Source organism: Neophocaena asiaeorientalis, unplaced genomic scaffold (assembly GCF_003031525.2).
Source record: "Neophocaena asiaeorientalis asiaeorientalis breed wild unplaced genomic scaffold, Neophocaena_asiaeorientalis_V1.1 scaffold43, whole genome shotgun sequence".
In the NCBI taxonomy this organism is placed as follows: Eukaryota; Metazoa; Chordata; class Mammalia; order Artiodactyla; family Phocoenidae; genus Neophocaena; species Neophocaena asiaeorientalis.
This window is the reverse complement of record NW_020173674.1, coordinates 3,661,155-3,686,317: the sequence shown is the minus strand read 5'-3', so window position 1 is coordinate 3,686,317 and position 25,163 is coordinate 3,661,155.

The following is a 25,163-nucleotide window of genomic DNA, read 5'->3' as shown; positions in this document are numbered from 1 at the left end:
CTTTTTAACTATTGAGGAGTAATCGACAAATATAATTGTGTAGCTTAAAGTTGCCAACGTGACGACGTGATATACACACACGTGGTGGGATGATTTCCAAGATGGAGATAATCAGCACGTCCATCTCACACACTGAACTCTACTGTGTGGAGTGAGAGCGCGTTTAAGATCTACTCTGAGCAACGTTCAGTCTATGACACCGAGTTATTAGCTGTGGTCTCCATGCCGTGCGTTAGAGCCTCAGCAATTACTCTTCTTGTGACTAAAATATGTGCCCTCCGACGCAGCTCCTTTCCCCCCAACCAGCCCTAGCCGTCACCCAGCATCACGCCCGCCCACCACTTTCTTCTGGCGAGCCTGAGCCCACCCAGACTCAAGGGGAGGGGACATAGAGCCCTCCTCTCATTGGAAGGTTTCTCAATCACCTTGAATCAATTTCTAAAGCCTGGCAATGACTCTCCGAGGGCAAGTTGCAGGGAGAGGCACCCACTCAGCACCTCCCACCGGGGGTGATGGGAGCTGACGGAGAGCGCTTCCCACACCCGCAGGGATACAGGCCACCACCGCAGGCTTGGCTCCCAGGGCACCCTGAGCCTCCCTGACCCCCGCCCTTCCAGGGGATGGGGTCTCCGTTTGCCCAGTCCTGGTGTACTCCCTTGTTCAACCTAGCAAATGGGGAGCCCTGCCTTCCTGTTTCAAGTAGGCAGCCAGGACAGACTGCCTGTTGCCACGGTCCTTCCCAGCTAAGCAGAGACTCCGGGTCCCTCTGCTGGGTTCGAAGCCCAGCCCTGCCATTCACGGCTCTCCCCCAAGTCACTCATCCAGAGCCTCAGGGGTCTCAGGGTAAAGTGGAGATGATGACAGTTCTTTCCCCTGGGGATGATTAAGCGTGAACTGCTTAGCACATGGCCTGGGACACAGCAAGTGCCAGACATCGGCTGTTATTATCATCAGAAAGATCAAAGTTTTGAAGTTTCCCCGGACCCTTTCCCACGATCCCCCATCTGCCCTAAATCCATAACCTTCTCTGGAGCAAGGTATCTGCCTCGAAGAGGCTCCCAACAGAAGGACCTTTGCTTTGGGGGCAGTTCACCCAGGACTCCTTCGATCCCACACCCCCTGGCCTTGAGACCCTTGGGGCACCTGGTTCCTGTCATATCGAGGAGTTGGCGGCGTCAGTGCCCCCATTTTACAGAGGAGGAAACTGAGCTCAGAGTGTGAAGTGAGCTACCCAAGGTCGCTTTGCCACGGGAAGGAGGCCCCAGGATCAGAAACCGACTGTGTGATCCCAGAGCCAGCACACGCAGCCACTGGCTGCTCTGTCTCTGGCCAATCACAGGTCAACCACATCCAAAAACTGTCCCAGAAGCAGCGTGTGGGTCGAGTGCCCTCGATGGGCCAGGATGGCACCCAGGCCTCTTTGCAGACCATCTCATTTCGTCCTTCAGCAGCCCCATGGGGTCTATTTGATCATGACGCCCTCTTAGCAGAGAAGGAGCCCGAAGCAGAGACAGGCTAACTAGCCCCGGGTCCTGCCACGGTTCGAACCTGGATGGCCTGAGCTCACGCGTTATTCATCTCGGGACCATCCCGCACCAACATCCGGCAAGCAAATGAAGGGGAGGATTTAAAAGCACAAAGGAACCGCTCTAAAACTAGTGCACACGTGTCGTGGAGCAGCAGTCAGGACCCTCACAGCGCCCTGCAAAAATGAGTAACCCAGGATCTCACTCTACAGGTGAGGAAACTGAGGCTCAGAGGATCTAGATAGCTGATTTCAGGTCCTGTGTGTGTTCATTTCCAGGCGGCCCCGCACTGCTGACGGGCAAGCAAAGGGGAAGAGCCGTCTTCTCGCCTCTTGTTTGCACGTGGAGTCCCTGTGTCCCTGCTGGCAGACTCCCTGCAGGTTTCTGCCTCCTGGTCAGGCTCCTTCAGCTGCTGGGGGCCCAGAGCTCCGGCCCCTCCAGGCTAGCTCACCTGGGCTCTGGCTGGAGGCCCCGCCAAGCACCTCCCTGCCTGGAAACACCTGGCTGCCACCTCCCCGTGGGAAGCTGCAGACACTAAGGGCAGGTGAGAAGCCAGGGGCTGACTGCCCCCACCCCGAACCCTGAGACGGCTGCCCTGCTCAGTGTCGTCCTTAAGAGGCTGGGGCCACAGGCCAGTCCTCCCGGCGAAACGCAATCGTCCTCCTGGGAGAGGGGCCTCCTCTTGGCGGGCGAGGCTGCGGAGGCCGTCCCACGAAGGGCCCTCTCAGGAGCATCACCTTCCCGTGGCCCCGTCCTCCCCTTTGTTGAGATTCCCACTTAGAATATCAAAGCTGTGGGGCCACAATGCCCCACTGAAAGCTGAGTCACCCAGGTTCTGTGACACCACCAAGCCCTCCTGCCGTCTCGCTCTGAGCGGGGCTCCTAGTGCCAAATGAAAAGGAAATCCCCGGCCAAGGGTGGGACTGGGCTGCGGCGGGCCTGGTGAGGCCGGCGCTGCATAAAGGGGCCTTGTTCGCAAATCAAAAGGGCCTGAACACAAAAGGGAGAGAAGAAAGGGCCGGGTGGAGGGGCCAGCTGCAGTCTGGCGCACCTTGAAGGGCACGGAGTGCCAGGCCCGCAGCGCCCGCTGGCGGGGCGGCCCCTCCTCCACCGCTCCCCTGGCAGCACTGGGCTTTTCCAGAAGCCCTGCAGTGGGAGGCAGACAAGCACGGGGTGGGGTCTCACATGGAGCCAAACAGCCGCACCCTCGAGACCCTGGCACCGGGTGTGAGTGGGGGGTGCCCACGGGGGCAGCTGGCGCCGGCTTCCCGCCAGCACCAGCGATGCCAGCACCATCAACGGCACCCTTACCACCAGCAGCACCAACAATGCCAAGAGCATCACGAGCCCCAGTCCCGCATCCGTGAAATAAGGACGAGGCCGTGGTACCCGCCTTGCAGAGCTGTTGTCAGCATTAAATGCGTGCATCCAGAGAAGGTCCTTAGAATCGTGTGGGCAGAGGGCAACCAACAGTTAGGAGGCGTTTGCCCTGGGCCAGACTCCACTCTAAATGCCTCACGTGAGGCATTTGCTCCAGAGGGTGACACTCTTGTCATAATTCCCACTTTACAGATGAGGACGCTGACGCCTGGAGAGGTTCGGGAGATTGCCCTCAGCTGGGATGTCGCGCCCCAGAATCTGAACACAGGCACTCTGATTCCAGAGCCTGTGCCCAAAGCAGGCTGCCAGGCTGCCTCTCAAGTGGATGAGCCGGGAGGGCCCAGGGCGCGAAGGAGGCCGAGGCCACCAGCAGAGCTGAACCCCGAGCCCCTGCCTGGGGCATGCCCAGCGCTGCACCTCCAGGGCCCACAGGATCTATCTGCCCAGGGGCTGGACTCAGAAAAGTGCTGCAACGTGGTCTCAAGGCAGCAACGATCCATAGCCCGCAGCTGCCGGCCTGCCCTGTGAATCTCCGACTTGCTGGCACCACAGTCCCAGCCCAGGATTTATCCAATTCCTGGATAAATCAAGGAGATGTACTGTGTATCCTGACATGATTCGGCCTGGCTCCTGGGTCAGTGGCACGGTCATTTTTCTCCGTGATCAGCACACAGCCACCAAACTGATGGGTTCCCAGAGTCTAGGCTGTAGCTCCCAGCCTAGGTGACTAATGCGTGCTTTTGCCACTTCGTGGCGTTTCTCACCAAGAAGCAGCCCCCATGAGACCCCAGGAACCCGAGGTCCATGTGTCCTCAACCAGGTGCTAAGTCTCTGATGCTCAGGACAGCACGCCCTTTGCCCTTTCAGGATGAGAGAGGACGGTTCCGCAGATGCCTTCGTGTTCTCGAGTCCAACTTTCCACCCAGAGTCAAGTTCGCCGTGACGTCCCGAGGGGCCAGCCCCGCCTTAGGCTGGCTCCAAAACCCAGAGAGCACGTGTTTGCAGTCAGACAGACCTGAGTCCCAGTCGTGGTGCTGCCACTTACCAGCTGAGCGGCCTTGGATGAGTAAGTCACCCTCTCTGGGCGTCAGTCCCTCGCGTACAAAATGAGGATGATGGTAATGACACCCACCTCTCGGAGCTGTCATCAGTGAGTTAATCCATGTAAAGTCCTTAGGATAGAGTTGGCAGAGAGCAAGCCCTGTCTTAGCAAATAACAACAACGATAACCATGACAGGATGATGGTGGTGATGGTGGTGATGGTGACGAGCCCAGTGTTCAGCGTAAGTTCTCAGAGAATTATAGCTGTTGGGAATGGCAAGTTGCCTTGGGCCACAAGGCAAACTTGCCCTTCGGGGCGGAGGACTTGGCAGCAGCCGGCTCCTCACTCGGGGGGCCAGGTGGGCTTCGCCAGCCCAGCCGTGAGCTCAGAGGAGATGGGGGATTGAGTGGCCGCGTTGTAGCAGCCCGGTGGCAACCACAAAGAGCCTCAGGGCCTCGTCCTGGGACTCCCGGGCCGCCTGCACCCTGAGGGCACTTGCAGACACCCTTCTGGGCACCTGAGTAGGTACGGGCTTTGCTCCTTCCTCGGTTCTTCTGCTCGCCCAGACCTAGAGCTTCCCGTCTCATCCGGGTACCCGAGCCCTGTGTTGCCAGGAGCAGCCTCCAGCCCAAGTCCTGGCCTTTGAGGGAGCTGGTTATGCTGGGGAGGCGGAAACGGCTCTGCACCCTCTTACTTGTAGCAGCAAAACCAACTTCTTAGACAACACTTTTAAGCAGGCTTCCCCAACCTGGCCCCCACTGCTCCCCACAGCCCAGGTCTCTTTTTGGTTTTTGTAAATCGCCACGGCCAGCTTTGACGTGGCCCTTTAATGATTTGGGTCATCGACAGGCAGGCCCTGCACAGGGAAGCTGCCCTAGAGGCAGGGAGCCCTCTCATCCCAATGGCAAGAAAGGAACAGGCTCCTCTCTCAAGCCTTTGGGGGACAAAGGAGTGGTGGTGGAGGGGCTGGCTGGCTATGAAGCAATCCCCTAGAGGCCCTGCCAGCACTTGGGTGAGGTTGGGGCCTTGAGGTCCCATGGGTCACACGGTAGGTGGCAGCTGAGGATGGAACCTCCCAGAGGGAACCCAGCACGGGGCCTTTGGAGTCAGGAAGTCTGGTTTGCACTTCAGCTCTGGCGCTCTCCAGCCTGTGGCAGGTCGCTTATCCTCCGTGAGCCCCAGTTTCCTCATTTTAAACATGAAGGTGGTGATAGAAAATCAAACCTCCTGACACCATGGCAGTTGAGGACAATGCCTGGCACACAGTAGGTGCTCAGCAGGAGCTGTGATGGTCGTAGTGGTGATGACGATGATTCAGTGAAGATGGTGAAGGAGTTAATCACGACGGTGGCGAAGGAGATGGTGACGATGGTGATGGTGATGGTGAAGGAGATGATGATGGTGATCTCGAAGAGGATTATAAAGAAGAGGGTGAAGATTCGGATGTATGGCTGTATAGGCTGAAGATCTACTGCGGTTCTCTCTTTACGGGCACAGAAAAGGGAGGAACTAACCCAAAGTCAAAGCAATTAGTGGTAGAGCCCAACCTGGCATCTTAAGCTCCTAACTCCCATTCCAGTTCCCTTTCCCCTGACCCCACATCCCTTGATACCACCTTGAACTGAAGCAACTGGTCTAAATCCTTAAGTGTGTCCCTGAGATTCATGGATACCCAGAATTAGATGCCTTGGGCTTCAAACAGATGTGTGGAGTCTGCCGGTGGCTTCCTCCATTTCCCTCCTCCCTTTCTTTAGAACAGAAGCCCTGTAGGTTGATATGGCCAATGGAATGCAGGCAGAAGTAATTGGATGGGGTTCTTAAGGAACTCTTTTTTGCCCTTCCCTCCATCTTCCTCCCTCTGTCTGGGATGCCAACAGGGTGGCTGGATCTGGAGCAGCAATCTTGGATCATGAGGTCATGAGAAAGGAAGTTCCATGCTGAAGAGTGAGGAGAAGAAAGGGAAAGGACCAGGGTCCTTGATGACCACAGAACCTCACACCAGTGCCAGGATGCTCAACTGTGCTACAGAAGTGAATCACCTACCCTGTGGAGCATTCATGCTGGTTCAGGGAGACAGGAAATAAAACAATAAACATGTGAATGTGTTCAAGTCAGGTGGTGATAAAGCCAAAGAAAGGGTTGGAGAGTAGCCAACCCTAGTTGTGCTGCTTTAGAAGGAGTGAAAGTCCTCTAAGTCCTGCATAAAGTCCATCAGAGGGGAGGAGGGTCTTGGAAATATGCTTCGTGTGGTCAAGGAACAAACAGGGGTCAGGGAGCTGGGGTTGTGTGAACACTGGGGTGTAAATGGAGTTGGGTGTGGACCTCCAAAAGACATGTCCATGTCCCAGTCCTGGAACCTGTATTACCTCATATGGCAAAAGGTATAATTAAGCTAAGGCTCTTGAGATGAGGAGTTTATCCTGGACTCTCTGAATGGGCCCTACGTGCAATCACATTTGCCCCTATAAGAGAGACACACAGAGGAGAAAGAGGGGGAGCTGGGGGCCATGAAACCACAGAGGCAGAGACTGGAGTGAGGCAGCCACAAGCCGAGGGTTGCAGACAGTCACTTGAAGCTGGAAGAGACAGGAGGGATCCTCCCCTAGAGCCTTTGTGGGGAGCACAGCCCTGACGACACCTTGAATTTGAACTTCTGGCATTCGACTGTGAGAGGATGAATTCTTATTGCTTTAAGTCACCACGTTTGAAGTCCTTTGTTACAGCACCCCCAGGAAACTAACATGGGGTGAGTGGCGGGTGCTGAGATCAGAGACAGAGGTGGAGGCCTATTGCACAGGGCCTCGTAAGCCACCTTGAGGACTCCAGTGAGAGCAGCGGCCATTGCAGGATCAGGAGCTGGGTGTGGTGGGATCTGATGTGCATTTTTAAAGGACACTCTGGTTGCCAGGTGGGAGGAAACGGACTGGGAGACATCTGCAGTCATCCAGATACTAGAAGGTGCCCCTGGCCTCAAGGGCCCTGCCCAGGGCTGCCCCACATGCCATCGGGCAGTTGCTTTCGGTGTTCAAGTGCTCTGGGGGCAGAGAATAGGGCATGGCTGGGCCCCTCTGATTAGCCAAACAGAACAGATGTGTTTTTAATGGGGAACAAGAGGCCATGTGCCCTCCGGGCAGAGACATGGTTGTGTGTAAATATTTAGAAAACTGGGTGTGATGTGTTCATATAAAAAAAATTCCCTTCCTTTTCTTTGAATGACACAGTGGAAATACCCAATTGTTTTCACACCAGCATACAGGCTGGTCAGTGACCTTCAGTGGGCTGAGGCAAAGGGGACAGAAGGGGAGAAGGTGGTCCAGTAGCCTTCAACCATAAGCCCTCCGTCAGGTAACAGAAGAACCTGGGTTCAGCTGGCCCTTGGGCACCCCCAAGGCACAGTCACCAATGGGAGCTGCATGGAGACAAAGACCAGTGGCTGAGACCGAATCCTCAGGTAAATGGTTTTATCAGTCAAGTGGAATCAGAGACCTTTGCAGCTGGGTGAAGAGGCAAAGCTACTGTACCTAAAATTAGTTTGCAGAAGAGATCATTGTTCTCAAAGTGCCTGCACATTCCCCCAATCCACCTTTGCTCACACTACATCACCTCTTCTCTGCTCTTCACCTGTCCAATTCCTGGCTCTAGGTGAGCAGATGCCTAAGGTGGGGGCAGTATTCAGGAGACCCTGGGCTGTGAGTGCAAGAGGACTTCCTTTGGGCCACCCAAGAGGAGGATAAAATCAAGACAGGAAGAACACTTGGGGCATCTAGTTAAGGGGCTGGGTGGAGTTGGAGAGCACAGTGCTGAGCCTGGGGGCCACCCTGTGGTTCAAGGACATGGCTGCTGCACTGCCTACAGTGGGGGAGCTTTTAAGGGCACCGAGGAGCTCCAGCATCGCCCAGACTGCTCCAAGCCATGCCCCAAGCTTGCATGTCCAAGGCCATCACCTCCATGGTGCGCCAGCCCAGACTGCCCCATGACTTCCCTCTTCTTGAGCTCCTTTAGCATTCATAAGACAGAAGGAGAGAGCTCATGAACACCTGCTGTGTGCCAGTCTCTATTCCAGGGCTTTACATGTTTTGTATCACTCTCATCACATCTTGAAAAACAGGAGCTATTGATATCCTCCTTTTGCAGATGAGAAAACAGACTCAGAGAAGTGGAGACTAGTCCAGATTCACACACACCTGTTTGTATATCACACTGTCTTTCCCAGCTCAGAATTCATCTCATTCTCCAAGTATGTATTGAATGCTGTTTGGCACATGGCTCTGTTCCAAGCACAGTGGGTATCATAATGAACATAACAGATGCAAACCCCTGCTTTTGGAAGGAGGCTTCTGGTGCTGGAAATGTTCTGATCCTCAAACACAAGTGTGTTCAGTTTGAAAATCATCAAAGTGTACCTCCACCATCTGTGCATTTACTGTACTTAAAGAAGAAAACTTTTTAGATCCCTGCCTTCACTGAGGTTACATCCTGGTGTGTGAGATATGGTAGGCTGAATTAAGGCCCCCAAAGATATGCAGGTCCTAGTAACTTGAACCTGTATGTCACTTTGTGTGGCAAAAGAAACTTTGCAGATGTGATTAAGTTAAAAATATTGAGATGGGGAGAGTATCCTGCATTATCCAGGTGGGCCCTGATTATAACCAAAATTTTCCTTATAAGAGCTAGGCTCAGGGAGATTTGATTACAGCAGAGGAAGTAGGACATGTAATAATGGAGGCAGAGGTTAGACTAATGCAATTAAGAAGTTATGAGCCAAGGAATGCAGGCAGCTTCTAGAACCTGGAAAGAACAAAGAGTGGATTCTCCCTGGAGCCTCCAGAAGGAACCAGCCCTGATGACACCTTGACTTTAGTCTAGTGAAACTAACTTCAGACTTCTGGCCTCCAGAGCTTGAAGAGGATAAATTTCTGCTGTTTTAAGCCGTCAAGTTTGTGGTGATTTGTTACAGCAGCAACAAGAAGCTAATACACAGAGAACTTTTATCTTCTTGAACCACTTGAGATAGTTGCCAGTGTGATACCTCACCACCCCCTGACTGCCCTAGTGCATATTTCTTACAAACAGTGACATTCTTCTGCATTATCACAACAAACTATCAAAATCAAGAAATTGATGCTGATATATCACTACACACTTCTGGCTTCACCAATTGTCTCAATAGTGTCTTTCTAGCAAAGCATCCAGTTCAGAATCTTAGTCTCCTTCAGTCTGGAACCATTCTTCAGTCTTCCCTTGACCTTCACGGTCCTGATGTTTTTGGATGCAGGCCAGTTATTATTATTTTTTTTTTTGCGGTACGTGGGCCTCTCACTGTTGTGGCCTCTCCCGCTGCGGAGCACAGGCTCCGGACGCGCAGGCTCAGCGGCCATGGCTCACGGGCCCAGCCGCTCCGCGGCGTGTGGGATCTTCCCGGACCGGGGCATGAACCCGCATCCCCTGCATCGGCAGATGGACTCTCAACCACTACGCCACCAGGGAAGCCCCAGGCCAGTTATTTTGAAGAGTGACTTCCAATTTGGGTTTGTCTGATGTGCCCTCAGGATGAGGTTCAGGCAGGTTCTGCATTTCTTTGCAAGAAGTGATGCTGCATCCTTCTCACTGCCTCCTGTCAGGTGGTGTGCAATTTCAGTCAGCCCACAGCTGGTGCCATCCACCCTGATTGGTGGAGTCTGCTGGCCTTCTGCGCTGTGATGTTCCTCCACCTTCATAATTAATATGTATTTCAATTTATTTGTTTACTTATTTATGTCATCATGGAGTCATGGTTTCTTATTTTAGTCAATGAATTATAGTACATTTCTATCATTATTTATTTTGACCCTCAATTTGTTCTATATTTGACCAGTGAAAGCCCCTTTTGATGCGTCTTATAATTCTTTGAGCGCTTCCCGATTCACTGGAATAAGATGCTCCAGGCTCACCTGGTACCTTCCCTGTCCCTGGAATCAGCCATTTCTCCAAGGAGTCCTGTCTCTCCAATGGCATCTGTGTTTCTCAGTAAAGCAGGAAGCAAGACCACCAGCTGAGAGTGAGGACAGGGAAGGTGGTGTTGGAGGTTCGAGCAGAGAGGAGGCCCCAGTTTTCTCTAAAAAGAGTGGAGGGGGGAACATAAGAGAGGGGTTGAGAGTAAAGCCAGTTAGTGGGTGACTGTAGTCTGTTCTGTTTTACAAGCATTCTTCATCTTTTCTCCCCGTTTTGTAAAGTCCTTAGGGCCTATGTCTTAGTCAGCTTAGGCTCTATAACAGAACAGCACAGACTGGACAACTTAAAAAACATTTGTTTCTCCCAGTTCTGGTGACTAGAAGTCCAAGGTCATGTGCCTGCAGATTCAGTGTCCAGTGAGGACCTGCTTTAAGCTCTCTCATGTATCTTCTTATAAGGGCACTAATCCCATCATTGGGTCCCCACCCTCATGATAAAATCACTGCCCAAATGCCCCACCTCTTATCATTACACTGGAGATAAGTGTTTCAGTGTATGAATTTGGGGGGGGGCACAAAATGTGGTCCATAGCAGGCTGTATATCCCAAGTCCTCACTGGGAGCTCACAAGAATAGAAATTCAAAGAAAATCAATCTTTAGGGCACACAGAGGTCTTTAGATCAACTTGCTGAGTCCTCACCACACAGTTGGAGCTCCTTACCTCAGCAGCTTGATAGAACCATCACACATCCTTTGAACTGGACTTACAGGGGTTTTCCACCTGGCTGCTTGCAGATTCTTCACCAGCCTGTCCCCTTGCCCCCACCCAAAGACATCAGACCAGGAATTTTTTAGCCTCTGTGTGGATCTGAGGAGGCAATAACTCCCTTGGTCAGAAAAGAGAAAGGTCTAATGATAGTGGATGGTTCTGGAAACTAGAAATGCCCTCCCCAACAGGTTCCTTAGGGGGAAGCGAACTAAAGCATCTTCAAACTGCTTCCTGCCTCTCCACTCCCTCTCACCCCCTACAGACACCCTTCTCAGCAGGCCAGCGATCAAGTTTACAGCAAGGGCACCCCCTGGGAGACATGGACCCAAAGCCTGTGCTTAAAAGGGGAACTCATATATAAGTAATATATATATAATTATATACATAAAAAGTACACACCCCTTCTGAAGTCACAATTCACCATTCTATTTTCTCTTCAAGCAAAAGAAGGGAGGAGATGGATGTCATTCTCTACCTCCAACTTTTGGGTCCCTCTCCTTGGAATGCCAGCCTTTTCTGGGAAGACTCATTCATCCTTCCAGGCCCGGCTCCCTCACCTCCTCCTCTGTGAAGTCTCAGGGCTCCCCAAGACCACTCTCCAGTTCATTGATTCACTGGAAGGGCTCACAGAACTCAGCACAGCTGTTATACTCATGGTTCCATGTTACAGCGAAAGGATACACATTAAAATCAACAAAAGTGAGAGGCTGGTGGGGCAGAATCCAGGAGACACCAGGTTCCAGCTTCTGGTTGTCCCCTCCCCGGGGTCACATCCTCCCAGCAACCTGTGTGACAACACGCCTGGAGTCTCGCCAACCAGGGAAGCCCACCCGAGCCCGGGTGTCCAGGGCTTTATTGGGGGGGTCAGTCACATTGACGTGGAACTCCTTGGTCTCCAGTCCCTCCAGAGACCACACTGATAGAGCGAGACCAAAGGCCCAGGTGCACACACTTTTCCAGGCAGGTTGCTCCGAGTGCACCGAGGTTATCTCCCAGGAGCCAGAACAGAGTGCAGGGTTGGATCACCCAAGTCCACCAACAACCCTTGACCACACAGAAGCCTCCTTTGCTTCCACCCCTTCCAGCTCCCACCTCTGGTCACCCATCCTGCTGTTCCACCAGCTGCCCTCTATCGACACTGATCACCCAGACAGTCATCTGTGCATCTCCCTCCACACCAGGATGGATGGAGACATTCCCATGTCTCTTGACCCCATCCCAGAATGTTCTGCAAATCTCTAAGCTTCCTTTCTTCAGGATTTTCCTAAGACAAGGCCTTACCCTTGCGTACCTGCCACTGAAGCTGAGTCAGCCTGGGATGTGGGGGACATTCATTCATCAGATGGTAGCTGTGTGCTTCCCAGGTAACAGTCCTTGTTGAATAAGACATACCCCTCCCCTCACAGATCTTCCAGAACAAGAGTGTCGTTATGCTCAAGCCTCACCACTTCCAGGAAGCCCACCCTGATTGCAACCCCTCCCAGGTCTTCAGTGACTGGTCTGTCCTCCAAGCTGCCGTAGACTGGCCAACTGGACCCAGCCCCCAAGGCCACCCGTGACTGTCCCAGCTGGGTCAAATAGTCCTTTTCCTGGGAATGTGGAATAGGGAGACAAGAATTATAGCCAAGCTCTGAGGGGAACTTGTCTTAGGACATGACCTAGAGTCACCTTGGGCATCATTTTTGGCAGTCAGCAAGGGGAATGTGAGTAAAGGTTGGTACGCGGGGAAACAGTGGCAAGAGTCCCTGTGGCCTCGGAGAGAGCGTGGCCAGATTCCTGGTAACTTCCCAGCTCAGGGCAGTGGGCCCCCGGGCACTGGGAAGATACCCCTTTTCCGTCCAGGTAGCTTCATCTGTCTTATTCCTGGTGATGTAAACCTAGATCACTTAGTGAAGGCAGTGCCTGTCAGTTTCTTTACTGAAGTCACTATTTTTCCTGTTGTACTTAATAATTATTTGGGGGGAGATACTTTGAGACTATGAAAATACCTTGTTTCTCCTTGAAATTTTATCCACTTATTTGAGCCTCTATCTGTGGATCTGTAACAATTATTACTGTATTGTTCTAATGGTGACTTTCTGTTTTCTCAATTCTTTCTACATTTATTAAATGGAATTCTTTTCTAAGGAAGAGCTGTCCCCTCTTCCCATAACTTATTTACTCCACCCAGATTTAATGTACAGGTGCATTTCCTCCCCTGCTGCAGGGCAAACTTTCATGTTAAGCAAACCTCGAGATTCCTGTCTTGTCCACAAACTGACCCCGTGTGTCAGCCAGTGACAAGCCTTCGTACATCCTACAAAATTTCTCTGATGCTCTCACAAATAAAAGCTTAGACTGTGCTCACAAATAAATTTTTTTTTTCAATCTGGGAGAATGTTTTCTTGTGTAAAAAACGTACAGAGAAGGGTATGGGGAAAGTAATTGCAGGAAGAGGGAATAGCATACACGGTGGCTTAGAGGAAAATTGTGAAATCCAGTCCTTAGCTGGAATCTGAGTTGCTTTCTGAAGATGATACCATTTACATACCATCTCTCCTACTTCTGGGCTGGTCCCCTCTTTAAGACCCTTTTTTTGATCCTCGTGGTTGAATGACTGCAGAAATGTTTCTAATTGTTTTGTCCCTGAATCCATACCTCTGGATGCAGAAATCCCCATCGGGGGCAAAGTGTTATTTCCTTGACCCTTGAATGCCACCTTGAATCTAGGCTTATCTTGTGGCTTGCTTTATCCAGTAAAGCACTGGCAGCAATGACCAGTTGGCAGTTCTGAACCTAGGCCCCAAGAGGACCGTACCACATGGACCAGCCCAGGTTAGCCTGCTGGAGGAGGAAAGACATGTAGCCCCATTGCCCCCGTCACCCCAGCTCAGAGCCAGCCCACCATCAGACATGGGAGTGAGGCCATCCTAGACCAGCCAGTCCCCAGACAACCCACCAGATGACTGCAGACCTACAAATGACTCCAGTCAGGATCATTGAAGCCTGATCCAGATCAGCAGAACTGCCCAGCTGAGCCATGGGTAGGTTTTTTAAAAACAGAAACAAATGTTTATTATATGAAGCCACTGAATTTGGGGATGGTTTGTTACACAGCAACAGCTAACTGCTACAGTTCTTAACTACTCCCACATTCAAAACTAAATCCTATAACACTCAAAGAGATGCCGTGTGTGAAGCTGTCTTCTGGTCCAGCCTGTCCTAGGGTGCGTGACACCAAGAGGGATTAAGTGACCTGCCAGAAAGGAGACAGCAAGTTACAGGCAAATACAGGGACAGAACACAGGACCCGAGCCTCCAGTCCAGTGTTCTGTCTATAACACCTTCTGCTTTCCCTTAACCACTCTGCTTCACCAAATCTCAATTTTCACATCCTCAAATTGAGACTCTCTAACTCTACAAAGTATCCCTCAGGGTTCACCTGCACTGACCCAGGGCTGAACTTGGCAATCCAGGACTGCTGCCCACCTGGGGCAGGTTCCTGCTTAACCTAAAGAGAGGTCACCCTCACCGTCTCTCCCTCCCCTTTCTCCTGGAGGAAACAGCTGTGTTCTGCCAGCTGCTGCTTTGGGAGGGGCCTCAGACACTGCGGGCAGAGACAGTCCTGAGTGCACTTTGCAACACTGTAAAGTAATGATCGATAAACGATATTAATCATGGGAAAGGCTTTTCTCTGGGATGATCCATGTCTAAATAACAGTAACAATGGAAGCAACAATAACAGTAAGTACCACTTATCGAGGTCCTGAGCGTGTCTTGTGCTGTACCTCACTCCATGCTCGTAGCAGCTTACGACAGACCAGGCATGGTCCCCATTTCACAGGTGAGGATGCTCAGACGTGCAGAACTTGCCCAGTGTCACACTCGATCACCCCTCAGAGAAGCTTTCTCAACTGCCCTAGTGAGAACAGAGAGCCCCCATTAGTTTTTTTCCCTGCCGCCCGCCCTGCACCCCCCAGGATGGGCACCCATGAGCTCAGTCTGTCCCACTCACAGCTGCACCCAGAGCCTGTGTAACCGAGCAGGACCATATGGGGCCTTCCCGGAACAGACCCCCCCCCCAACCATGTCCTCTGCCTGTCTCTTGTCTGTAGAAAAACTTTATCCTCCTAGGCCTTCTCCAAGTTCCAAAGAATAAACGTAATCAGAGAAGTGAGAAAACGCGGAGAGAAAGGAAAACAGTCAAACAAGACAAAATAATTAATGATAGTTTAGCCATTAAACAAAGTCAAGGGCCTTTAGTTCCTCCTCCAGGGTTATAGATAATGTTCTGAGCCATGTCCTTGAGCTGTTTTGCAGCTACTGAGACCCCCACCAGGTGGAAGAAGTTAACTCCATGCTGCCCACGAACACGTAGACCCCAGACTGGTGGGAACCAGAAGGTTGATGACGTTGACTCCCAATTACCTCACCACCAACCAATCAGAAGAGCATCCACGAGCTGATCACACACCCCACAACCCCCCTCCCTCACCCTGTCTTTAAAAACCTTTCCCTGAAATCCATCGGGGGAGTTCAGGCCTTTTGAGCGCTAGCTGCCTGGACTCCTTGCTTGGCGCCCTGCAATAAACGCTACATTTTCCTTCACCACGACCCGGTGTCAGTAGATTGGCTTTACTGCATACAGGCAAGCGGACCCACGTTTGGTTCAGTAACACCCGGAGTGTGGCAGGGGCTGAATGGAGGCTGGGAGTGAGTGGTCTGCTGGGAAGTGCTGGACCCGGAGCCCCCTGGAGCCTCCCACCATGCAGCAGGTCACGGCTGCCCCAGAAGGGCCTGTGCCTGGAACGAGGAGGGGCTCAGCCTGGGGAAGTCAAGTCTGCAAAAGCCAGCAGAGCTGCCAGCAGTCAGGCCCGGGCTGTGCCATGCTCCAGTCGGTTTTAGGATCCCCTTCCTGGGCCACGACAGTGGGTGGCCACTCACCCCCGCTGCGGTGGAGCAGGAGACCCTTCAGCGCCAGGGTCCCTCAGATGCCCTGGCTCCTTTTCCACGCAGAGCCTTGAACTTGCCGACTGTGGGCTTGGCACTGGGACCTGCTATTAAACAGTCCTGCATGGGAGTCTGAGATGGTCTGAGTTGGTAGCTGTAGTCGCCCTTGTTTTTCCATATTATTTTTGACGTTTATAAAGGGATTCCTCTTATAATTCAATCTGTTTTTTTTTTAATTACATGAAATATTGACTTGGTTCCAGAGTCAGATCTGCCACACGAGGCTGTATGAGTTTGCTATGGCTGTTGGTGTCTTAAAAAACACGAATGGACTCTCGCAGTTCTGGAGGCCAGAAGTCCCCAAACCAAGGTATCCACAGGACTGCTTTCTCCTGAAGCTCCAGGAGAGAATCTGCTTGCTCAGCTTTTTCTCCTTCTACTGGACACCTGCATCCTTGGCTCGTGGACTGCCCCCGCACCCCGTCGCTCTGACCTCTGCTTCTATGGTCACAGCCCCTCTCACTCTGACCCTCCCGCCTCCTCTTATAAGGATGATCTCCCCACCCGGGATCCAGAACAATCTTCCCATCTCGAGATCCTTAACTCAATCTCACCTGCAAAGACCCTTTTGCCTGGTAAATCCACATATTCACAGGTCCGGGCCTCAGGGCGTGGGCATCTTTGGGGGACCATTATCTTGTCTCCCACAGGAAATAAAGTCTGGCTTACATCCCTGTGCCCTGCCCCCGAGAGAGGTAACTATTCTTTCACTTTACACACAGTAAAATCTACTCCTGTGGTGCCCAGTTCTGTGGGTTTTGACGCACGTGTAGACTTGTGTGCCAACCCCATAACAGAGGTCAGAATGTAGTCTCTTGGGGCCGGGAGGGACCCTTGGGGGACCTGATGTAGTTCTCCCAGCAAAGCAAACCCAAGGCAGGTGTCTCCTAGGTTTGCTTATCCCCAGGCTGGAATCAAATGCCCAGCAAGAATGGCCCTCCTGGAGGTTGCATTTAATGGGAACAAGGCTAAATGGGTCTATGATACAATTTATCGCTCGATGACCGCACATGGCTACCGAGCACAGCTGGGACCCAGTGCTGCCTTGGATTATGGCTGAGCTGGCAGGAACCCCTTCCTCTCTCCTGGAATTCAGCAAAGGCAGCTCTAACTCTGGCCCTGGGTGAGGCAAGGTCCGCCCCCGGCCCCGGTTACAGCGGGGCTTTTTGAAACTTCATCAAAATGAAGCGTGGCCCCGTGCAAGCTGGCCGGGGGCTGGTGGCCCACGGGGATGGCATTCCCAGAGACAGCAAGGAGCCTGTGGCCCTTTTCTCAACTGCCAAATAAAAGCTGCCGACCTCAGCGCCACAAAAAGGCAAGAGGGTGAATCGGTTCTGCAGGGACTGCAGTTCCTTTGAAGGGCCCGTCACTGGCACCGGGTGGTAAGAAAACATTTTGTCATGTACGTCAGCAGCCTTTCTCTGGCCTCGGGTGGCCCAGGAGCCACTCAGCGCTCATCCATCAAGCTCATGACGAAGTTGCAAATTGCCGTCTTAGAGCGATGCTCAAAAGCCAACTACTTTGGCCCGTGTCCAGGAAGCTGTCACAGGCCTGTCCCCGGGGGACGGGCTCCCCCAGGAACCTTTCTGTGGGGGCAGAATGCGGAAGGCTTGATTGGTGGCTAAAGGAGCTGCAGTGACCACCAGCAGCTCTGTGCTTCCCTTGGGGTCAGGCCGCCTGCCCGATTGCTCCATTGCAGCTAGAGGTGCCGAGCCCCACCCCCACGATGCTTAAGGCCCCACATCCTTGTTAATTTCAGAGCTGGCCTCGAGAGATCCACCGGCCGGGCTGCGCCTCTGGGCACCGACCTGGCTGCCTGCACTGGCCCGGAACCTTCCTTTCCTCCACATCCAGGCTGTGGTCAACTGAGAAGCCCAGCAGAGCCACTGCCAAGCCCTTCCCTGGCATTTGATCTGACAGTGATGATGTGGACTGTGGAGGGAGTCACTTTGCTCATTCTGGCCCGAGCCCCCGCACACCTTGTTTCACTGAATCCTCGAAACACTCAGGAGGGAAGAAGTCTTGTCTCCCATTCCACAGGTTAGAAATGGAGAGGTCAGCGAGCTGCCCCATCACACAGCAAGTGGCAGAGCCGGACCCAGACCCGCTCCGAAGCCCAGGCACCACATCGTCCCTTGAACCGTTGCACGATTGGCTGTGAAGTGGCACCCACGTAACCACCACCACCCGGCAGAGAAGAGATCAGCGTCTCGCGTGACCCTCCCCCTCAGGGTGACCGCTGACCCCTGTGGTCTCATCCCAGTTGGCTGCGTGAATGGGGTGGGGGCCCTTCCTCCATCTTTCCTCTGAGTCCTTTCTGCCAGGGTCGCCCTCCAAGGCCGGGTCCCCAGAGCCACACTCAGAGGGCAGGCCGGGCAGAGCTGGTGCCTGGGCCTGGCCTTCTGGTGCTGTGGCCGTTAGGAAGGGATGCCCTCCTCGGCAAGTCAACAGTCTGTTGGGGTTTGTGTCCCTGGGGCCAGGAGCGTGGTGACAGCGCCGGCCCTGGACTCAGCCCTCACCTGTGGGCCCTGGACAGGATCAGGTAGACAAAGAGAGACAGAGCCGCTGAAGACGCTCCTGGCCCTGCAGGTTGACCAATTCCAAAAGTACAAACACTGCCATGTGGGAGGTCTGTCTTTGTTTATGGACCTTAAGAAAAATTCAAAACCACACTTATACACCAAAGATGAGACGGCGTTGCCCAAGCCGAGAAGGAGCTGGAACTCGTGAGTCTGCGGTTCATCCAGGGGGCCCGAGCACCTTTATCTTCCATACGAGTGAGAAAAGCTACACATTTCTGCCTTTCTTAGCGCAGGGACAGGAAGTCAAACCCCACTGAAAACGTCCCCACAACTGCCCCCCTTGGAGGACGATGTGTCAATAGCCATTGTGCTCGTATCTGTGCGTCCTGAAGGCTGGGCGTGCCTGTCTCTCCATCTCTCCTGCCAGGTCATGACGCCCAGGTGTTTTATCTCCAGTCCCTCCAGCTCCACCCAGCAGATGTGACACTGAATAGTGGACGAGTGAAGTGTGGCAGGATCGCAAAAGGGCTCACCCTGGACTCCGACCCGTCAACCCCGAATCCCCTTTTCTGTCTGGAATGGGAACTGACCACCGAAAACGCGATTTCCCAGACCTTTGCTGGGCCCACCGCCAAGTGTGCAGCAGTGGGAGGGTACGGTGGTGGGAGAGGCAAGGACCGCGGTGGCCTCTGCCCCCCCTGAGGACAGGAGGCTCGGGGAGAGGGGAGGGCCCTTTGCTCCGTGCTAACCCATCCCTCCCTCACCTCCACCTGCAGATTCAACTCCCCCGGTGACCCCAAGCTTGGCCTCCTCTTCTCTGTGTCTCAGTTTCCCCGATTCTTTCCAGCTTTGGAATTCTCGGGGGAAAATTCCAGAAGGACAGCAACTGGAGGCCTTGTAGGGCTCAGATCTGCCCTTGTACTTCCTTAGCTTAAAACCCTCAACTGTTTCCTTCCAGTTAAAATTTGAACTCTTTGGCTCACTCAGAGGGACCTTCCAAGGTGTGTCATGGTTTAACTGTCAGCTTTTCCCACCCTTAGAGGGATACAAAGTAACAGTGCATCTTACAATCAGTGGTGTCTTATATTACATGAAATACGGCAATGCCAATCAATCTGACCAGTCCCATTAGCTCATTTAATCCCAGCAACAGCCCTAGGTGGTACTTTTACTATTATTATCCCATTTTACAGAGAGGCTCAGAGAAGCTAACACCTCACCTAAGGCCACACAGCTGGGCTGCCCATGCAGTCCACCCCAGGGAACTTAGGGTCAGGCGCCCTCTTGGGGGACGTGATGTTTTCACCGGGCCTTGATGAATCCTACAGTTCCTTGCTGGAGGAGCGGTAGCAGAGGCGGCATTGGGATGGAGACATCTCCCGATCAAAGGACAGAGGCAGGGTCTTGGGAGACATTTAGGGAGCGGGGCGGCTGTAGGGGGGCTGGCCTGTGAGGGGATGGCTGGAGTCCTAATTGCAAGAGGCGTTAGGTCCACATTATGCTGGGCCTTGAATGCCAGTGCGAGAAAGAGATTGTTGGGGAAAGCCATGGGGAGCCACTGAAGGCTGTAGAGCAGGAGCATGACAAGGCTGGAGCATCGTCTTAGTGGCTCCTCTGTTTGTTCTCGGGCTAAAAGGAAGCTCCTTTTGCTGGCAGGCCAGGCCCTTCCAGATGGGGTCCCTGGCAAGCTCCCCCCATGCTGGTGCTTCCTTGGTCCCTGAGCCCACAGACCTACTCCTCCCAAAGGTCAGCCCCGTCCCTCGCATTGTCACCTGCTCCAACGTCACCTCCTGGGGGATCCCTCCCTCACTGCCCAGTCAACACGGAGCCCGTCCTCCCCCGCCCCTTCCCCTCCCACCGTCCCCGGTCTTACCGCTGACCATCCTGGAAGGGTCCTGTCTGTCTTTACTGTCCACCAAGGCCCCGCCGAGTGGAAGTTCTAGCAGCCTGGGCCCCTCTCTGCCCTTCTGTCACCGCAGCGTGGTCTAGAAGGAGTGACTCAGCCAATGGTGAAGGTTTGAATTTACTCCTCCGGCAAGGGCCCGTGCGTGTCTATTGTGGAGCACTAGATGGCACCTGGCTTGGGTACAGATGGGCGTGGAGGTCCCACCGGCCCTTTTCTTCCCAGCCCCCACCCCACCTCGTTCCTGCTGTGACAGCCCATGAGGAGCCTGGGGTGAGATGTCAGCTGGTCGGGCGTGGTCCCAGCCAGGCACCGACCAGGAGGGCTGGATGGGCTGGGCCCCCAGCAGGTGTGCCGGGGGTTTTGCATCTGTGGTCCCTCTGGTCCCCCAGCTCACAGGTGAGGGAACAGAGGCCCAGAGGGGAATTGGCTGAGCTTTTACTAAGATCCCAGCACAGGCTGAGGCTTTTCTCTGCCTGGCCCTCGCAGCCTTGGGCTACAGCAATGGTTGGGTTTGAGTAAAAGGCCCAGTTTCCTGTTGAGGACGATCAGGGAGGTCTCGGCTGGCTGGCCCTCAGCCGCAGAGCCGGGACGCCAGGCAGGATGGGCACCCACCGCAGCCAGGTCCCGCGGGTTTCTGTTCCCTGGGCCCAGGTGCAACCCCGGGCGAGTCCCCACACTTCACCAGCCCTGTCTGTGAACCAGCGGGTGCCGGCGTGAGGCTGTCTCGGGGCTGAGGCTTGCGTGCCACACTCAGCAGAGAGCTGGGCTGAGGCTGACATCATCACGGTCATCACTGTCACCCCATCATCTGACCCACAGAGGAACTGACTGCAAATAGGGAGGCTCCTTCTGAGGGTGTCCGAGTCTGGAGCTGCCACCCCTTACACGGAAGGGGCGGGGACACAGGCCCCTGTGGGCATCCAGGGTACCTCCGGCACCCCCCACTTGGTGCGGGGGGCACGTGCCCTTTGAATCAATGGGAAGTGACTTGCCCCTTCTCCCACCCACCTCAAGAGCCAGGTACCCACATGAAAAGGGCTCGAGTGGGTGAGTGCCTGCCTTTGTCATCCGCTGCCATTAGGGCCGGAACTTTTCATGGGAAAAGTAACGCTTTGGCTGCCTGAAAGGCAGGGGGGCGCTGCGCGGCCTGGCGGTTCCAGGGGCGACCGACCTGGAGCCGTTTGAAGTCCACCCGTTATCTGCCTCTGGGGCTGTTTGGCTTCTGCCGGGGCATAAACAGGGTGATTGAAGTGGGCGGCTGTGTCTTTCCGGACGACAAAAGTCCCCTCGTTAATTGCCACATCAAATGATCAGGAACCCCCCAGTGGAAGCCCTCAAATTACTGCGAACACACACTGCAGCCCGAAGGCCGCTGCGGTGCCCCAACCCCGGCCGCGGCCCTGCTCCCCCCAGATTAGGTTACTTGCGCAGGCGGAGGTACAGGAAGGTCCCTGTGGGTTTGTTCTGCTTCACTGCCAGCCCGCTATGCCAGCCCCCCGCCCAGCCGCAGCCCCCATTGTCTCCAGCCTCCCAGCCAGCACGCGGCCCGCCCTGCACAAAGCCCCAGGCCGCGGAGGGGAGGTGCCCCCCCACCCCGCGGTCACGCCCTGGTGACGGGGTGCAGCTCCCAGACCAGCCCCACTCTGGCCGCAAAGGGGCCGTCAGTCTCGGCACCTTCAAAGGGGCCATCACGGAGCTGAAGGGACACCAAAGCCGCAGCCGCGTCAGCCCGCCACCCCTCTGGGCTCTTAGCTGTGCCTGACTGGTGGGGGCAGGGAGCCCGGCCGGCCAGTGGTCAGCACCCTTCACCATCCTATTCCACACTGGGAACGGGCACCCAGTGGGTCTGGCCCCTTATCTATCCTGGGGACACTCCAGGCGCCGGGCTTCAGAACCCATCACGCCGACACCTCGCCCGGCCCTTTCAGGAGGCACCAGGGTCATCGCCTCCATTTCACAGACGGGAAGACTGAGGCTCAGGAAGCTCAAGTACTTTGATTCAGGACATGCTCTTCATCTGTGCTCTGTGGCTGCTCACAGGCCGGCAAGGGAGAGACCCTAGTCACCCAGTGGTGATAACTAACTCTGACTTACCGATGTCCACACAACAGGGTGTGTGGCAACCACATACGGCTCCTGGGGGGGCCTGGCTGGCGACGGTCCCTGCCTACCTAGTACTGATTTCCATTTGCTTAGCGCTGACGTCCCCTTGGGTAGCTTGGGTAGCTTCCTCCCCTCCTGGGGTCCCGACACCTGCCTCAGCCGTCACGCATCAACTCAGTCTGAGGTGGAGGCGGGGAGACGAGCTAACTACAGAAATGGGAGAGACAAGAGCCCGGAGGAGAGGACACAAAATCGAAAGCAGTCTGGCCTGGTGGAAGGAAAGGGCATTCTCCAGGTGAGGGTGGATGGGCAGGACCGCTCTAAACCACAGAGCACACACGTGCCAAGGTCCTGCGGCATCAGACTGTGGCCCGTAGCTGGGACCGGGGGTCGGGGAGGGCTGTGAGCTGAGTACCGAAGGCGGCGGGCAGGATGCCGAGGGCCTGTGGATCTGCTGTGCTAAGGATGTCCCTCTCAGAGTGATAGGATGCTATGTGGGCTTGGTGGCTGCAGGAGTGATAGATCAGGACCAGCTTTCAAAAGTGACCTCTCTGCTCTGCTGTGCTGTGAGCCCGGCTCTCGGCTTCTCTCAGGAAGCCCCAGCGTGTGTGCGCCGAGTACCCACTGTGTGTGAGGAGAGGTGGCCCGCAGGTCCGGGAAGGAGGGGAATTCACAGGACGGTCCCAGCATTCCTGCAGGAGTTGGCGTGGATAAGCGCTACAAAGCCGGTTCTCTTGTCAGGGACAGACACCAGATCTCCCGCATCAGACAGAGCTGAACGCAGCTGGTTCTGGGGGGCGGGACGTGGACCCTAAGGCTTTCCCGTGGCAGGAGACCAGGCAGAGGTTCTAGTGCATCCTGCCATCAGCTGGGGTTGCGTCACCGGGCATCAGAGCAGCCAGGACAAGACAGTTGGCGCGGACTCTGACACACAGTGGCTCTCACCAAGCAGGAGCCCTCGGAGCCTTGGACGAGCTGCTTCCCTTCCCTGAGTCTTCCTCTTGTAAGGGCGTGGTGGCATGTCACTATTTAAAAGCGTTCTTTGGCAGAACCTCCTGTTTCCCAAATGAAATGGAGCATTTGCAGGCAAAGCAGAGTAAACCAGAGGTGCTCTGGGGACAGCAGCTCTCTCGTCCCCTCCTTCTCCGTGCTCCCCAGCCGGGTACACAAGAGGCACAGATAGTCTTCGGGGCTCTGACGGCCCAGGACTCTGCCTGGAAGCAGGTCAGCACCGGACAGAGCAGCGCCCCGACTTCCACAGCCTGGGTTCCCACCTCACTCGCTCTGCGATGTGGGCGGGGAAATAACACCCAGGTCTCCCGGGCAGTCGTTCCCCAAGGCGCTGACCACTGCCCAGCACTGCTTGCTCAGACATTTCTCCATGAAAAAAAACCAACATTGGAAAGAAAAATGAGCATCTTTTCAAGTGCTTATTGGCCGGGCGGATGTCTTCTTGGGAGAAATATCTGTTCAAGTCCCCTTGCGTGTTGCTCTTTTTGTTGTTGAATGGTAAGAGCTCTTTATAGATTTTGGATATTTAATAACTTTAACAAGGGTCTTGCATTGTCACTTTGCCCAACAGCCCCGGAGTCAGGCCAGGTGGTGGGGCCGTGTAGTGGCTTTGCAGGTGGCTTGGCCGGGCCCTGGCTGGCGTGGGCTGGGTGGGCAAGCACGGGGCGGGTGACCCTGGTCTTGTCCAGCAGCAGCAGGGGGGGTGGCAGGGACACTCTCTGGGTGTTTCAGTTTTCTCATCTGCAACTACAGACATAATAACAGAATCCACCTCGCAGCGCTGTTTCATAGAATAAGTGACTTCACGGACATAAAGCAGAGGCAGTGGAGAGCCTAGCACATACAGAGTGTGAAATTAACGTTCAGTATTATTACTATAGAAACTGTACAGCGCTCAGCGCTCTATCATCAGAGGAATGTCCACTAAAGTATAATTTTTGCCTCCCCAAATGTCATAAACTTTAAAAAAATAAATCACACTACCCAGCATTAGCAAGGCACCAGGGAAACAGTTCCTTTCATGAAGGAAAGTAAAGTTTTCTTTTTAAAAATCTCCTTGAAATATTTTGGGTCACAACATACGTAAAAGTAAATGTATGAAAACCAGAACACAAGAGATGCGGGAGGGATATTGTAGTTAGTTTCTCACTCTGCATAAAACTGTGTATGATGCCATGGTAAGTGGGGCTACACAGACTTCAAAGCGAGCGCTAAACAAACAAGCAAACAAAAAGAAAACAAAGAGGTAAAGCTAGTAAGCAGATGGAGAAGGAAGAAGAAAGGGGAGACGGAGAACAGAGACAGAAAACACCAGCAAGGCATCCATCAGCCCAGCCATCTCAGGGGCCATGCTGAGTATAAATGGTCAAAACGCTCCGAAATAAAAGGCAGAAATGGGGCTTCCCTGGTGGCACAGTGGTTGAGAATCTGCCTGCCGATGCAGGGGACACGGGTTCCTGCCCCGGTCCCGGAAGATCCCACATGGCCGCGGAGCGGCTGGGCCTGTGAGCCACGGCCGCTGAGCCTGTGCGTCCGGAGCCTGTGCTCCGCAACGGGAGAGGCCACAACAGTGAGAGGCCCGTGTACCGCAAAAAAAAAAAAGGCAGAAATGGTCCAACTGGGTACACGAGTGAGACCCGACCATTCGCTGTGCACAGGTTATCCAGTTTAAAGGTGAAGACAGAGACACGAAAAACAAGGATGGAAAGTTAGCTGCCGGGTTCCATCTATCTGGACCCCTCACGCCACCTGGAGGACCCGGGTCCCTGCATATAAGGATCGCTTCGAACACACGTTGACACACACCACGGGGCTCCCCTGTTTGCGTGATCCTCCACAGGGAATACAATGCAAGGAGTGAACCCTAGTAAACCACGGGCTTTAGCCAATACTAATGTATCAGTCTGGGTTCATCGATCGTAACAAACGTGTCCCACTAATGCAAGATGTTAATAACAGGGGGGCCTGGGGGGTACAGAACGC